Source organism: Giraffa tippelskirchi, chromosome 14, assembly GCF_054371585.1.
Source record: "Giraffa tippelskirchi isolate mGirTip1 chromosome 14, T2T-mGirTip1v1.2.pri, whole genome shotgun sequence".
In the NCBI taxonomy this organism is placed as follows: Eukaryota; Metazoa; Chordata; class Mammalia; order Artiodactyla; family Giraffidae; genus Giraffa; species Giraffa tippelskirchi.
The window spans coordinates 31269589-31287128 of NC_137288.1; the positions used below are offsets into that span (position 1 = coordinate 31269589).

The window sequence follows — 17540 nt, forward strand, 5'->3', positions numbered from 1 at the left end:
TACCTAGATACCTCAGTTTTAGTTACAAGCTTGAGATCACCATAGCAACCAATTAGTATTTATGTTGCTAAGACAGGATGCAGAGAAAGAGGAAAGCAGGATGTGCTTACTCATTTTTATATGATCTCAATGGAGAAAGGATAAAATGCTGATTCCAGTGTCCAAATTCCTATCAACTTCTCTCATCCTAATGTATATTCACATTTGTCTTTTCCACGAGTAAACCACTTGATGGCAAATCACCTATGGTATGTATAATAAATTCTGTAACTGCTAATAGTGCCCCCAAAAAGGTGAGAAAAAGGAAAGATAATTATATTTTCTGGTGTGCTGGCCTGTTTTGATATTTGGGTTTCACAATCTAAGCCTTCAGCTCACACTTTCTCAAGATCTTCAGCATCAAATCACATGCCTTCCTGTTGCTCTTTGAAAGACTATAAGCAGTTCCATGAGCTATTGTAATTTGTATTTTGGCTGCATTTTAACCTCGTCACTTTAACTGTAAGTAATCTGAGAAACATGGGAAGAATATGATCATTTAGGTACAAACCTCAGCTCCAGCACAAACTAGCAAAGAAGCCTCAAGCAAGCCACTATCTTCCTTAACTCAGTGCCTAAAACAAATTAGTATCTTGGGGTTGGATAGGGTAAATGCTCATTAAGATGTAAATGTCTTTTGCTAACTCCTTTAAAAATACATACAGTCATTTCAAATAAGCGTCTTTTATAATGTGTCCGTGTGTGTATTCTACACTGAATTCTTAGTTCTTTTTCAAATACCTAATTCTTGGAAATCTTTCCATACAGCAGGGCTATCTAAACTCTTCCCCATATGACTCTGTGTGGCAAAGACACTCGAGCTGTTGACACTGAGCACCTTGGATTGCATGAACGTGTGGATATCTGTAATGTCACCGATCACCAGTGAGGTCTGGTCATTTTTGTGCTCCTTGTTTATAGAAAATTCCCATAAGCAACATAACTGCCCCTCAGGTTCATCCTGAGACAGCTCAGTACCCTTTGGAATTAATGAAATAGACTAAGAAATTATTACTCTGAAAAGCTAAGTAGGTTGGATAAATTGGGTAAAGAATTAAAACTTTCCTTCTATTCAATTTGTTGTAAATGGTAAAAGCTGGGTCCATAGACCATATAGGAGATGGAGTAATCTTTCTGGTTTATATGATTTCAGTCTCTTTTGACAAGTCAAGTAAGATAATTAGTTAGACAAGTTGACAAACTATTTAAATGAAGCTCATTTAATGTCTTAACAGTTTGTAGGTATTCCCAACATTCACCGCAAGCATAATCCACACCAGAGCTGTCTCCTCGTCAATCATGGGCATACATGGCTCTGTCCCCAAAGTCCCTTCCTCAGTTTGACTGAAAGCTCTGAGGGCAGCTCCAGGTTTCATGCCTCTTGCATCTACTCTCTGCCCACCTCCACTTATAGATATTGGCAAAGCGAAATATTTTTTTAAATGGTTGCCAATGCCAAAACAATGCCAGTAGTAAAAATATCAAATAAAACTAAACTTATTTGGACTTAACCAACAGAGATGAGTAGTCATCTCTGTTATTCTACTGGATAAGTTATTTTTCTGTTTTTCTTCTGCATGTAGATGATGCCTCAAGGCTTTCCCATTTGATACATGAACACAGTGATATGCTTTTCCCCCCAGAATAGTTGACTTCAAATGTGAAACTGTGAACAAAACATAAGATACTTATTTCTACCAGCAACTTTAAATAAGAAGTTTTTAAAAGGCCTCAAAATTATTATTCTTAACATTATCTTAGACTATTTTAGATAAACAGTAAATTGTTAGATTTTTCTGAGTTTTTTTTAATAATATTGTCTATATTAAATAGTGCCTTTCTTTTCTAAAGGCCAACTAGTTCAGTGCTAAACAATTCACTTTCTCTAAGTTTTCAGTATGAAAAATGTAATGGAATCATGTAATTGTAGAAGAATGGAAGGCATTAACTGCTTATGAAAATTCTCCAGGACCTCTTATAAAATCAAATCTAAGCAAATTAATTAAAAAGAATCAAAACTAACAAATACATTTTCTAGTACCGTCAATGTGCAATGTCATGTTCCAGACAGTGCAAAACATACAGATATAAAAATAATACAGTCCCTTCCCTTAGGAACTAATCAATCATTTAGTAGCCAACACCTAAATAGGTGAACAGTTAAACAGTATTAAGAGGTTAAATAATTATATAAGAAATGTTATAAAGTACAATTTGACTAAGTCTTAAAGAAAAAGACACTATGGGCATTAAACAGATATAAGTTCAGAGGTGGGAAAAATCATTTCAGATGGAGAGTGTTCAGTTCATCCTCCCTTTGCAACTGCCTCATAAAATTGTATCCCTTTGAAAATTCTCCCATGGGGAGAATTTTGTAGAAGACAGAAGGTTAGTGGCCAACTTCCTGGAACATGTTATGTACATGTCACTAGCTTTGAATTTATTATAGAATGTCTTGTACTACTGCTTATGTCTTTAGAAGTGTAAATAATACAATAAGTCAAAGTTGCTCAGTCTTCATCCTACTCTTTGTGACCTCATGGACAATACAGTCCATGGAATTTTCTAGGCCAAAATACTGGAGTGGGTAGTCTTTCTCTTCTCCAGGGTATCTTCCCAACCCAGGAATTGAACCTGGATCTTCTGCATTGCAGGCAGATTCCTTATCAGCTGAGCCACAAGGGAAGCCCAAGAATACTGGAGTGGGTAGCCTACCCCTTCCTCAGTGGATCTTCCTGCTGGAATTAAACAGGGGTCTTCTGCATTGCAAGCAGATTCTTTACCAACTGGGCTATCAGGGAAGCCCAAATAATATAATAATGGTGATAATAATAGCTACAATTTATAAAAGGCAAGTGTTATGCAAAGTGTTATGTATACATCATCTTTTTTTTTTTTAATTTTTGTATCAACATTTGGTAGTTAGAATTTCTAAATCCTATTTAACTGTGTGAGGAATTTGACCTAATTATAAAAAGAAATGTTGTAACATAGCTTGCCGATAATAGATCCATCTTGTCAAAGTACGGGTTATGTCACTAAGTGTGTATTATGCCAAAGTCTGTGACACTGACGCTGATTTTTTCAGCCTTAACCACTGAGCTCTGGAGTTCTAGAGCCAGATGATAAATTCTTGATGGCAGAGACAATGCTTCTGTGTTCTGGTAAGCCTCAAAGAGACTGAGTTTGAACCTCAAAAATGAGTCTTGTACCAAGTAGCTCTATCATTAGTCCACCAAGAAATAATTGGGATTTTAAGAAATCACACTTCAAAAATACCTGAGTTCAATTACTGGCTTCTCAAATTACATGTTCTTTTAGCAGAGTGAATTCAAATTTTCTGGTTCTAGAAACTGACAACTTGGGTACTGACCCTGATTCTAATCCATCCTTATGACTTTTGGGAAGGGATTTACATGCTGCATGTCTTAGGTTTTCATCTGTACAATGAGGGAAATAATAATACCACTGATTGTGGAAAATTCTTAAAGAGACAGAACTACCAGACCACCTTACCTGCCTCCTGAGACACCTGTATGCAGGTCAAGAAGCAACAGTTAGAACCAGACATGGAACAATGGACTGGGTCAAAATCTGGAAAGGAGTATGTCAAGGCAGTATATTGTCATTCCACTATTAACTTATATGCAGAGTACTTCATGTGAAATGCCAGGCTGGATAAACACAAGCTGGAATCAAGATTGCTGGGAGAAATATCAATATTCTCAGATATGCAGATGACACCACCCTTATGGCAGAAAGTGAAGAGGAACTAAGGAGCCTTCTGATGAAGGTAAAAGAAGAGAGTGAAAAAGCTGGCTTAAAACTCAACATTCAAAACACTTAAAATCATAGCATCTGGTCCCATCACTTCATGGCAAATAGATGGGGAAACAGTGGAAACAGTGACAGAGTTCATTTTCTCCAAAATCAGAAAACAAAATGAAATTTCCAAAGCAATGCCGAATATCACCTCAGAAACTATACCTGGAGTCAGTTCCCTCTCTTGGTGAATCTGGCTAAAGATGGAGACAAAAATGAATCTTCCTTTTCATTGAACTTTCCCAAAGCATTAGAAATTGGAGATTCTTTTAAATTTTTTTGTATGTGTTTTAGAAAAGATATGTATGCCTAGGTATGTGTGTATATATTCACATGCACTTAGCATTTCTTTTCCTTCCTAAAACCTTTAAAAATGACTTAGAGTCTTTTCTCTCTTTTTGTTTTATTTGCTTTGAGTGGTGTCTGAGTCCTTCTGTGCTACTCAAGATGGCTTTGCCATTCAATCTGCAGACAGAGACATGTTTGACGTGGAAATCTCCAAATGGAAAATCAAGATCTATTCAGTTTTGCTTATCTTACCAAGACTATATTTTTGGCCCATCCCTAAAGTGCAATTTCCTAAAAGGACTAAAAGAAGCCATCAAACTTCTTTGATACTACACAACCAAAGAAAATAGTGGACTGAGAAATCTTGTCATTTTTTTCAAGCTGTAGAAATACAGATTAATTCTTTCTCTAAATCAACCAATCAGTTTTATATCAAAATGCTCTGTTGACTGCCTATTGAATTCTTAGGTTTGAACTTTGTTTTATGAGGTGAAGAGTGGGAATGAAGAAGCTAACAATTATGGATCGCCTGTGCCAGAAAACTGCCTTATGGAACACTGTGCTCCATGGGCTATTCTAGAAGAGGGTTATAATAAGGCCATGATAACAAGAAGAGTTTTCTATGGCTCTGCCTCGATGCGCAATTAGAAGAACTTCAAATCTCCTCCCTTAAATCCACTCCAGTTACTTTTGAGAATTCCTGATGAGTGACCAACATGTGCTGACCTGCCCCATCTACTGGACAAGCACTTTGCCCATGGCCCATCATCACATTCTACTTCTGTCTTCTCAGTTTCCTCCTGTACCTCTGACAACCTCTTCCCAACAAGACTTCTGATTATTCTAAGCCCATTACATCCACCAGACCTGCAATATGCCTCTCGTCATTACTTTCCCTCCTGATCTGGCTATTCCATCATCCCACCTCTTATCATGTCAATAACCTTATCTAAGAGGTTGATTTCCGTTTTCAGCCTTTTGTTTGGCTCCTAGCTTTCCCTCACACCCTACATCCAACTGATCAGTCAATCTTACCAACCATGACTTTAAATCTACCTACTATCACAATTATTTCCCCAAACCATCTTCACCACAATTCTGCCCCTGTACACCCCCAAACTGGCATAAGATGTGCTTGCTGTATGCTCCCACAGGACCCTGTACATCCATTACCATTATCTACACAGCATCATTCTCAACTGTTTATTTGGCTTTTTTCCTCCACTACCCCAATATAGTGTAATAATGAGGATGAGTTATCAGCAGTATCTTTCAAATGTCTGGGCTACAAAAGATGCTTAGTTGATATCAGAAGTATAAGTGAACAATGAAAAGTGATGGTATTTACTTCCCAGGCTGCCAATACTGCTACCAATGGCAATGATGCTCCCTGGAGGACAATTATGCCACTGATGTCAGCACTGGGGACATAGATACCCAGAGTTGATTGTGAAACATCTGCAAAGCAGTTGGTTCCTCAACCATTGCAGTGGACACTGAGCTGGAAATCTGTTCATGTTATCTAGTACATGGGGACCCTCCTGAGAAGACTTGAAACAGAACTTTTATGTTTTATCCCCCTGTTTGCCCATCTCCTTATAAATCAGACATAAGCCAGTGGGACCTGGAATAGAGAATAGCAGATGGGCAGAAGTAAAATAATTAATTTGCAGATCATTTCTCCTCCTAGTGACACTTGTACCTCTTGTGAAGACCCTATGGTTGTTTTCCTAAAGTGAGTCTTCACAAGGATGATGCCAGGTCTGAAATGAAAATAAATTCTCATTCTTTTTTAAAGCAACTATGTCCCTTGCTAATCCTATAGAGGAATCTAAGGGTGAACACAGATTAGTTCAATGGATGAAGGTGAAAGAGGAGAGTGAAAAAGTCGGCTTAAAGCTCAACGTTCAGAACACTAAGATCATGGCATCTGGTCCCATCACTTCATGGAAAATAGATGGGGAAACAGTGGAAACAGTGTCAGACTTTATTTTTTTGGGCTCCAAAATCACTGCTGATGGTGATTGCAGCCATGAAATTAAAAGACGCTTACTCCTTGGAAGGAAGGTTATGGCCAACCTAGATAGCATATTTAAAAGCAGAGACATTACTTTGCCAACAAAAGTCTGTCTAGTCAAGGCTATGGTTTTTCCAGTGGTCATGTATGGATGTGAGAGTTGGACGGTGAAGAAAGCTGAGCACCGCAGAATTGATGCTTTTGAACTGTGGTGTTGGAGAAGACTCTTGAGAGTCCCTTGGACTGCAAGGAGATCCAATCAATCCATCCTAAAAGAGATCAATCCTGGGTGTTCATTGGAAGGTCTGATGTTGAAGCTGAAACTCCAATACTTTGGGCACCTCATGCGAAGGGTTGACTCATTGGAGAAGACCCTAATGCTGGGTAGGATTGGGGGCGGGAGAAGGGGATGACAGAGGATGAGATGGTTGGATGGCATCACCGACTCGATGGACATGGGTTTGGGTGGACTCCGGGAGTTGGTGATGGACAGAGAAGCCTGGCATGCTGCGATTCATGGGGTCGCAAAGAGTCGGACACGACTGAGCGACTGAACTGAACTGAAATACATTACAGATCTTATGAATCATGTACTACAGTATGCATCACATAGTCAGGGATAATGAAGGCTCTGAACATCTCTCCATACCTTAAGATCACTTCTATACTTCATACTATCTTCCTTCTAAAGTAAATCAGAAAAGGTTCAGAATATGAACTAATATTTTGCATTAGAAAGTAGCCACTAGGGAAGATTTTGGGGTGCCTGTGTACTAGTTTCCTGTCTGTCCCTAGCTAGCTCTGTGGCATTCAGCAAAGAAAATACCTCAGTGAGCCCATTCTCCTCATTTGTAAAACACTCTTTCTATAATATGATTGCTGAATTCCCCTTTCTTTCATGAAATCCCATAAATTAATATCTCTCCTCAAACATGTAATGATCTACTAAGAGAGGTAAGGTTTAGCATAAACAACAATAACAGTGTATTGTGTAACAAATGGGTGATAAAAGCTTGTAAAATTAAACCTACAAAGAAACCTAAGTGGAGTTATTGGAAAAATAAAAGTTAGGAAAGATGAATCTTGAGTCAGCTTTGAATGAAAACTAAAATAGAAAGGCAAAAAAGCTGAGGTGGTTTAGTAAATAGACATGTAACACAGAGCTACATTTTAGCCATTGGGGTCTAATTTGGCCAGGGCCCAAGGAAAAGTGACTAACATTAATAACAATGAAGTAGATTGTAATCTATCAAAACAAAAGATTCAGTTTAAAGAATTAACATAAATTCTCAGTCCTTAAATTGGAAAGCTTCATTTATGGGGAAACTCAACTATACAGACTGACTGACATCTGTGGATACTGAACAGTGACAGGTTTACTGTAATAATAATAACCGTGGCGCCAGCAAAGGAAAAGACAGATGGACCCAACGCCTAGGCCTTACCATCACTCCTCCTGATTACTCTGGCTTATTCTGAGCATCGACAAAACGGTGGGGCGGTTATCATAGATCTCTGCATAGCATTGATTCAAGTGTGTGTTGAAACAAGCCTGCTCCTGTGTAATTCATTTATATCACTGGCTCATACCTGCCTTTTCTCCCCTTCCTTCCATCTTGCGTATCTCCAAGATGAGCATTTATCTTACTTTGCTCTCCTGTTCCTCTTCTCGTGTCAGTCTAGCAGGTGTTCTTTTCAGATTGCTTTCATTCTTCATTATTCATTTTGGGTCCCTTTCTACCTTTGTGTCCATTTTTATCCTTCCCTTCCCTTCTTATGCATCTCAGGTGCCAAAGCCATCCATTTGTCAGAAATGTGCAGTGCTGTTTGTTTGTGGCTATTTCCCCTTAAACTAGGGCTTAGCAAATCCACCTGGCGAGCTGTTTCTTCTTTCTAAGGAAAGAAAGGCTTTCTAAGCTTAGGAGAAGTTAGAAATCAGGCCTGTCATTTTTCTTCACACCTGCTCCAGTCCTGATGCGACCATTCTTCTTTAGGGGCTTTGCTTTGGAATGACATCATCACTTATTTTTGCCAGCAATAAAGGTAGTTGACTGCAATTTACCTATTTTTATGCTTGTTCTTGGTCGTGCTCAAACTGAGTCTTTTGTTTTACACTTAAGGTTTGGTTAGGCAGGCCTAGAGGCTGGATGGCATCATTGACTCAATGGGCATGGGTTTGGGTACACTCCGGGTGTTGGTGATGGACAGGGAAGCCTGACGTGCTGCGATTCATGGGGCTGCAAAGAGTCGGACACGACTGAGCGACTGAACTGAATTGAAAATTCAGAGGTTCAGATCACTGCAGGCTTATGAGCATCTGGCAAGTTGGTCATGTTGAGTATCACAGAAAAGTATCTAAATATGTATGTAAGTTCATTTCTTTATGCATTTTCCAGGGCTACTCATTGAGACTGTCCTAATGAATCACTCCCCACCCTTTCAAAGTGGTTCACAGCCCACAGCTGGCTCTAGCTCATTAGATGATCTCACAAAATATCCTTTTTCAGCACCTTTGGAAGGAAGACATGGCCCGTCAGCATCCGAGTGGCCAGTGACAGCCTCCAGGCATGGGGGAACAAAAGCCTCAGAATCAGGAAAGGGTTCCCGATTCAACTCTCATTAGTATAGTAAAAAAAAAAAAAAAAAAAAAATCACCCACATTATAGGGGCTTCTGATATATCATACCACCAAGGAGATGTAGAAAATCCTTATTTAGGAAAAAGTTAAAGTATGAAAGTGAAAGTTGCACAGTTGTGTTCAGCTCTTTGCGACCCCATGGACTATAGAGTCCATAGAATTCTCCAGGCCAGAATACTGGAGTGGGTAGCCTTTCCCTTCTCCAGGGGATCTTCCCAACCCAGGGATTGAACCCAGGTCTCTCACATTGCAAGCAGATTGTTTCCCAGCCAAGCCACAAGGGAAGCCCAAGAAAGCTGGAGTGGGTAGCCTCTCTCTTCTCCAGCAGATCTTCCTGACCCAGGAATCAAACCAGGGTCTCCTGCATTGCAGGCAGCTTTTTACCAACTGAGCTATCAGAGAAACCACAATATATTGCGACTATTTATAAGAATGTGTTTGTGTATGATTTGTATATATTTCAAAACAGCCAAAAACTTCTTTTACATGCCGTAGAATTTAGAGGAACCAAACTTTGTGACAAGAAAAACAAAGCATGTCAGTAAAGATGCCTTCTTATTGAAGTCGCATAGGGATTCTTAAAATAGTGACAGATTGGACGAACTTCTACTAATAATCTGTAGGCTGCAGCATTTCTACAACCTGTCTTTACATCAAATTCTAATTGAGCACTTTATTTTTCAGTTTAGTCAAATACTGTAATAGTGCTCCTAGCTCGCAGACTTTTTTGCCTTCTGATCTGGATGTGTGCAGCAGCATGAACTGACTGACAACAAAATTCTTTCCATTTGAAAGTAAAGATTTCCAATTTATTTTCTTCTGTAGTTGTAAGTAAACATTCTGAGGGGGGAAAAAGAGTTTATATACATTGTCTGATTCAGAACTTGGCTTCTTATTATTCAGGGATTTCTGGAGGATATGTATAATGTTATCTACAACTCTAGACACTTTTCATTTCTTCATACTTCTGTTAGCAATCGATTCTGTGGATTTAAAGAAAAAATAAGTGTTCAAAAGATATCACTCTATCCTAGCCAATAATTCTGTAGTTTCAACCTCACTATCCTGTGCTATATTTTTTATTTTCTGTCTTCTTCTTTAAAGCATCAGCTTCAATACAGGGTACTTTTCTTTTTAACTTTTCTTCAATTCTCTGAAAAGGCATCTAATGGTATCATGAGGAAATATATGTAAACCTTTTTGGGGGGACTAGGACACAGATATTTATCTATTACTGTCTAGAAGAGTTCTGTCATGCTTCTTTCACTGAGCTAGTCAAAAAACAAATGACTTATCACCATCACTAGTCAACAAAACATGTTTTGCAAAAATACATCAGAGATTTGAATAAAACTGTATTAAAGCATTATGTATAACTGATTCACTTTGCTGTATAGCAGAAACTAGCAACATTGTTAAGAAACTATGCTCAAATAAAAATTAATTTAAAAATTATGTAATGTTTATACTTTCCTGAGCCAATTTTTCTGTTGCAACTTTGTGAGGTGTTTATAGCAGTTTTTATTTCTTTTGTCTGCATATGTGTTCATCCATATTTAAAGACTGTAGGACATAGAGTTTCATTGAGTTTCTTTGGCCAGATTCCTTTATCAATTTATATTTTGTATCTAAAAAGCATGACCTGCAGAATGTCTGCTGGAAAATGATAAGAAAGTTTGTAGAGTCATAGAAACATCTGCTTAGTTTGTATTACAGTTATTGATAACAATGTTCCAAAACCTATAATGCTGCAAAAGCTGAACGAGATTTTTTTTCTTTTCATCTTCAGGTGTCATATTTTCTACATGAAAAAATAATGAGAGCTCCTCCAGCTGCAGAATGGATAACATTTGAGCACTGAAAAGCTTGATGAGATGGATATTTAGACTGCTACAATAACAGAAGCAGGTCTAGAAGGAGGCATTTGGATTTGAGAATAGGAGAGTTAGTTACTAAGATACTTTTCATAGTAGTTTGTGCATCCTTGAATAAAGAAAAATTTAATAGTAGTTTTTAATTATAAATACAGGATAGGCTTGATATTTGTTTAGTTACTAAGTCGTGTCCAACTCTTTTGTGACCCCATGGACTATAGCCTAACAGTCTCCTCTGTCCATGGTATTTCCCAGACAAGAATACTGGAGCAGATTACAATTTCCTTCTCCAGGGAATCTTCCTGACCCAGGGATTGAAGCGTGTCTCCTGCATTGCAGGCATATTCTTTACCACTGAGCCACCAGGAAGCCCTGGGCTCAATAATGCCGTCAAACAATAGAGAAATGCAGAAATCCCCACTGACACTTTATGTGAAGTGACAAGTATTGTACTCAGTTGCTTCAGTCATTTCTGAGTCTTTGTGACCCCATGAACTGTAGCCCTCCAGGCTCTTCTATCCATGTAATTCTCAGGCAAGAATAATGGCGTGGGTTGACATGCCCTCCTCTAAGGGATCTTCCCAATCCAGGGATCGAACCCACGTTGCCTACATCTCCTGCATTGTAAGTGGATTCTTTGCCACTGAGCTACCAAGGAAGCCCTGACAGGTATTAGGGGTATTTTCTATGGTTCTTCAGCCACATTTATTCACTAATGGTTTTCTAAAGGGAATAGTTCATGTTATTCACAGTGCTGAAAAATTTGTCTTTTCCATTTTCAGAATTGTTGGAGTGTAATGACGGTCTTTCACTACCACACACAGAACTGTCCTCCTTTTGGTAAATGGCTCCAGACCCTACACCTACTGGATATTCTATAACTCAGTTTTTCTTTGTTGTTGACACATAGAGGGTCTCCAACTGTGCTTTTTAAAAGAATGAAAAGTCGATCACTCTCGCTCATTTGTGTAGATATTTACATAAGGTAGATATCTGAAAGTAGCATAATGTGACTAATTTTCACATGTAAATTTAAGATCATAGACATGCTTTCCAGGTGGCACTAGTGATAAAGAATCTCCTGCCAGTGCAGGAGACATACAAGATGTGGATTTGATTAATGAGTCGGGAAGATCCCCTTGAGAAGGAAATGGCAACCCACTCCAGTATTCTTGCCTGGAGAATCCCATGCACAGAGGAGCCTGGTGGGCTACAGTCCATGGGATCACAGAGTCAGACACGACTGAAGCAACTGAGCATTCATAGGCTACCAATGATTTTCAAAACAAGTCTTGATAATTTACTGCCCTGCCAGTAATGTAGAAGAGGTGTGTTCGATAAAGTTCAATATTATTGTTCTTTTAATTTTTGGCAGTCTAATAGATTTCAAGTGTTACCATGTTTTGTGAGTATCTTAATATATTTATCAGCTTCCCAGGTGGCTCAGTGGTCAAGAATTTGCCTGCCAAGCAGGAGATACAGAAGATGCGGCTTCGATCCTTGGGTCGGGAAGATCCCCTGGAGGAGGAAATGGCAACCCACTCCAGTATGCTTGCTTGGGAAATCCCATGAACAGATAACCCTGACGGGTTATAGCCCTCAGGCTTGCAAAGAGTTGGGTATGACTTAGAAACTAAATAGCAGTAGCCATATATTTAATGCACATTTGTCTTTACTTTTTCTTTGAAATACTAACTTCATATTATTTGTTGTTATTCCTTGAGCTTTTCTTTCTGTAATTTATTTGTGTAAGCTCTTTGTGTATTATGGATATCCATCATTTGCCTATTAAAACTATTGTATACATTTTCTCCAAATATGCCATTTGTTCTTGAACTTGTTTTTAAACATTGCCAGTCTGAAGTGTCTATTTGGATTTGTCAAACTTTTTCCTTATAACTTCTGTAGAAAAAGTACAGGTAGAGATAATCATAGTAACTTATTAAAATACACATTTTAAGAGACAATTACAAAAACTTTTTTCTTTCACAATTATTTGAAGTCTACAAGAACGTAGACTAAACATCGAAAATAGTTTGTAACCGAAAGCTTGCTTGACTCTAGCAATAGATCCTTTAATTTACTGATTGGGAGGTGGGGTAGAAGGAGAGATATCATTTAGCCACTGACTTGAATACAAAAGGTAGGCCACAGGATGGAGGCATTTAAGGCATTTCCAGCTGTCCTCCCCTCAGGGTTAACTGCATGACCCTGCATCCCTTCAGGCAACTGATTTTGTCACCAAATCTTACCTTAGTAGGAATTCAATTATAGCTTGCCAAGTTTATGTGACAAAAATATGATGCAGGTAAGTTATTTCATAGTCTCAGTTCAGATAAATGTAAACGTAGTAGGGAGTGCAATGACCTTATATCCAGGAAGTGTCCATTTTAACATCTATTTGTGAATCTCAGTCTCACAGGGCCATGAGGAGTTGGGACCCAATTTCTCTTCAAATTCTAAATTGTTGAGATTTGTTCTTATTCATTTTTAGGCCTGGACTTTTAGGTAAGTAGGTCAATACACCCCTTGTTTTTAATCTCTATATGAATAAGCTGTTTTCCCTTCCTGAGCCGTTCCAATCCCAAGGCCTTAGGGCTTAGTCAGAAGGACAGGAATATATCAACAGTCAAGAGCAGGAAGCTCACTAGCAAAGAAAGTACTAAAACACTTGTTCTCATCTGTGTACAAAAAAAAAAAAAATACTGTGCTCCCTGAAGGTCAACTGTACTTGACTTTGCATTAAAGAATTGTATGCAACTAAAATACTCTTAGCAAGCATTTTGGGGCAGCTACTATTTTTGTTGTGCTAGATATGGAATTTAAATAATTATAATGAATTGATTTCTAAGATAATTACACTTACAATACAATTTTCAGAGAGTAAAGACTACATAGTAAATTTGCAATATTTTATCCACTACAAAATTTAAGGAAATGAAAAGCAAAACAAAAATACAAGGAAAGTCTTATTTATTTAATCACTAATGTACTTATTTACTGGTGATTGGGAGTTCTTTGGCTGGGGTGAGTATATCATATCCTTAGAAACATTTTTTTTTTAAGTACATAGATTTCTTTCCCCTCAATACAAACATTTTTAGTATGAACTAAGGAAATGTTTGCTAACTAAATATTGTACATCATGCTTCTATTTTAACTCCCACATCGTACCTATTTTGTCATAAATTGATTTTTTTATAGGTTAAGTCTCAATTCTTCTTTGAATAAAATGTAAAATTCCAGAAAGGACACCCGTAAGCTCCTCTTTTGAACTTTACAGTTGTTGAAAGCAGGTGAACTGCAGGCTCACAAATATTAGTTGGAACTCAGGTCAGTGGCCTTTATTGTAAGGGAAAAGAAATCAACTTAGAACATTCTAGATGGAAACTTTGCCCTTTTGCTGTTGCCTTTCCTTTTAGAAAACAAGTTAAAAGATACCATTGGCCAGGTTAATTGACTTACAAGTGTGTCTTTTTAATAAGTGTCATAAAGTATGTCAAGCTGCTGAAATTTGCTTTCAGTGCATTTTTTTAAAAAACTGTTGTCAACCAGATTAAAGTTTATTGTTCACACGTGATTCAGTTTTCAGGTGGCGATGAAAGACACTGGATTGATTTGCCATGCGTAAAGAGGAAGGGGTTGTGTCCTTTGCTTTTTCTCAATGTGCCTTTCCTTCTGGTATCTGCTCTGAAATGTGTTGCCAACAGACCTTGTTCAGCTCTGGACTCTTGTCTTGCAGACCAGCTCCCAGTGGCCTTTCTGTGTCTAAACAGAGACTTTCTGGAGGATGGAGACAATAACTATCTGAGGAATCTGCCCTCAAAGTGTCTATTAATTTTAAAACTGAGTATTTTAAATGAAATGACTCCTAAATGAATCCCATTTTCCCCAGGGACTTATATCATTTTTAGAAAAAAATATTTTCTTTTGGCTTCAGTTAGCCGTTGCTCAGTGTTTATATAAAGTCAACACAGATCACGTGTCTTTCAGGTCCTACATTCACACTTATAGCCACATGGTCCCCTGCATGACTGCTTCACAAAAGGACCTAGAACAAGATTTTGATAAACAGACTGGAAAATTTTGCCAAGTCCTGATTTGCCAAGCTTCCTGCTTCCTTCCAAATTTCAGGAACATGAGAAGGACATAACGAGAAATCTCCAAGTGGTCGTGGCTAGATCAACTTCACCATTTACCTGGCCAGTTGTACATACAATCATTTTGGAATTCACAAACTTGAAACATTACTACTGTGCTTCTACACATATGCTTTAAGCTGAAGCTTTTGCCTTCCTCTCAGGGCTCAATTTGACATAAAACACATCCACAAATGAATAACCAGCAGAACTGTCTGAGGGGCAGGAAGATGATGGGGGTAGCTTCTGTTTTCAATCTTAGTAAAGTCTTTGGCCCAATAATCCCTTTACATCCTCACTCAACATTGACAATATGAAGAATACCATCAAGCACATAAAAAAGAATCTCTACCCAAGCTAAAAATGCTTGATTTCTGCCCTGACATCAGAAATGCCATCACTTGAGATTTGATGGATGTGTCATTTTAGTGTCTATCTTCCCACACTAGAATCTAAACATGTGAAAATGTGAGCTCTGTGCTGTTCTATGTCTCTGGTGCCTCGCATAATTTAGATTTGAATAAATATTGGAGGGAAATAGGAAGAGTTTTTCATACGATAATTATCCCTCTTTGTATTAACACCTCTTTGTATCAAATACTCTGGTATGAAGAGGTTGGTTCTGTACCTTTCATCTCTGCAGGTGAGACCCGGGCTGCTGCCACAGGATGGAGCAGAAATCTGGGAAGGGGTTACAGGTCCCAGCTAGTGGCAGATGGCAGAGACAGGGTCACTGAGGAAGGCAGTAGCTTCTGAGTGGTATTCAAGTCATATAAAGGGATTAAAAAGCAGGTTGACAAATTGAAATGCTATACATGGGAAATAACAGATAAAGTGTAACCATGAACTAAGGTGGGGAAGATGGAGAGGAATTGAATGGAAACAAAAGGAGAAAATACAGGACTCGACTGTGTTAGTAGAAAGTAGTCCCTCTGAGTGGCTGCACGATAGAGTATTATACAGTTTCAGTGAAATTTAAGAAGCCTGAAAACTTTTAGAATTATCACCTTAGTGAGCATTGAAAATGTCCTGTCTATTTAAATTGACCCTGTGTTCTTCAAAGCCTTTATGTATACAGATTTTCTTTGACTCTGTGGAGCTGGTCCTGATGAAAGAGACACAGAGAGAGAGGGAGAGAGAGAGGGAGAGTGTGTGTGTGTGTGTGTGTGTAGTTGTGTGAAGGTTCAGGAGAACACACTCAGGTAAAGGGGCTCTCTTTGTGCCGTGAACTTTTTGGAACTGCAGTGATAGAGGGCCTGGTGCTGCTCCTATGGTCATTACTCAGCCCATTCACTATAAATTCGCCCCATCCGTACAGCTTTCTAAAACCAATCCTCCTCTCAGGTTGTCACAATATCTGGGGAGCCCTACGTGTTCTCATATAAAGCATCTCAATAGTCAGCATCAAGCCAGCCTTGCCGTTTTTATGCAGACAATCTTCGTAGTAAGATTTCTCCTAGTCCCCAGCACATGGGCTGTTCAGTTTATCCCATCTGGTCCCTTGTTTTACTGTTCATCACTCAAATCTTGTTCTCAGAAGTTTCTCCTTTTGAAGAAAAGAGTCAGAACAGCTGTAACTCTCATTAGCTGCTCCTGTTATGGCCAGTCTCTAGGTAAAAAGTCACACTGCCTCCTGTCTCTGCTTCCTCACTCATGGCCTCCTCCCTCTTAGAATCTTTCCCCACAGCCCTTCACCAGTTCAAAGCTGACAGGACTGTTACAGCCTTCTCTGACAAACTCAGTCTTTCTTGATTCTCTGTTATTTATTTTCTGTTTCTCACAGCAAGGGGCACAAGTGTATAAAAGATGCATAATGCTCTGCAGGTCCTATAGTCCTTTCTTGATGTACTCTCTCATTTGTCCCTAAGATCATCCTTGTGAAATGGACTGGGCAGGGCTGGTGTTCCCGTTCATGGATTAGAGGCTCCTCATGGGGAAGTGACTTGATTATCTTTCGCAAGTGGGTTTTCTGACCTTGGGTGGCACCCAGGTTCTCCTCTACTCTATCCCTTCTGATTCAGAAAAGGTGGTGGCATAGGGTGGGGTTATCTAGGGAAGGATCCTGGGAGAGGTGGCCTTTAAGCCAGGCCTTAAAGGGATCAGTAGATCAGCCTGGGCAAAAGAACTGCGTAGGCTAAGGAAAGGGGATAATCAGCAGGCTTTCTTGTCTGAGAACAACAGGTGTGTGTGTTGGGGGGGAGCCGGCTTCAGGAACTTGGGATAATTGGGCAAATGGCAAGACAGGAGGATGGATACATTTAACCTATAAGTGCTTGTGTGCCTGTGTGTGTTTATGCACGTGTGTGTATGCACATGTGTGCAAGGTGGGAGAGAGTTCAGTGAGTGATGGCAGGGAGAAGAGTCCCTCCAACTGCCAAAAACTAGAATAACAGATCTCCTATTATGGAAACAGAACCAGTCTTGGGATCAAAAGGTCTGGTTGCTTTTCAGAGACATCAGGTGGGAGCGACACAGTACTTGGTGACACACCATTCTGAGCCTCGTGACCCATGAAATGAACATGGTAAAATAGCTGCTTCAGCAGCAGATACAATGATAGGGGGTTAAAAATAAAAATGAGATAGTATGTTTGAAAGCACACCATAAGGTAGAACGAGCTCTATACAAACCATATTTTGTTCTTCTATTAAGAAGCATCAGCAGAAAACCACAGTGGAAGAACTAACACACACACACTTGTGCATGAAAACACACGTGGACAC

The 17540-nt window shown here is 39.0% G+C and overlaps 1 long non-coding RNA gene across 1 annotated transcript; it reads left to right on the forward strand.

Moving 5' to 3' along the window:
- Nucleotides 1–69: 69 nt before the first annotated feature.
- On the forward strand, nucleotides 70–12495 carry LOC145534214 (uncharacterized). The gene is made up of 6 exons (XR_014074348.1): nucleotides 70–248; nucleotides 808–929; nucleotides 2694–2890; nucleotides 10594–11347; nucleotides 11461–11518; nucleotides 12109–12495. It is a non-coding gene; the product is annotated as an uncharacterized LOC145534214 (long non-coding RNA).
- Nucleotides 12496–17540: the final 5045 nt, after the last annotated feature.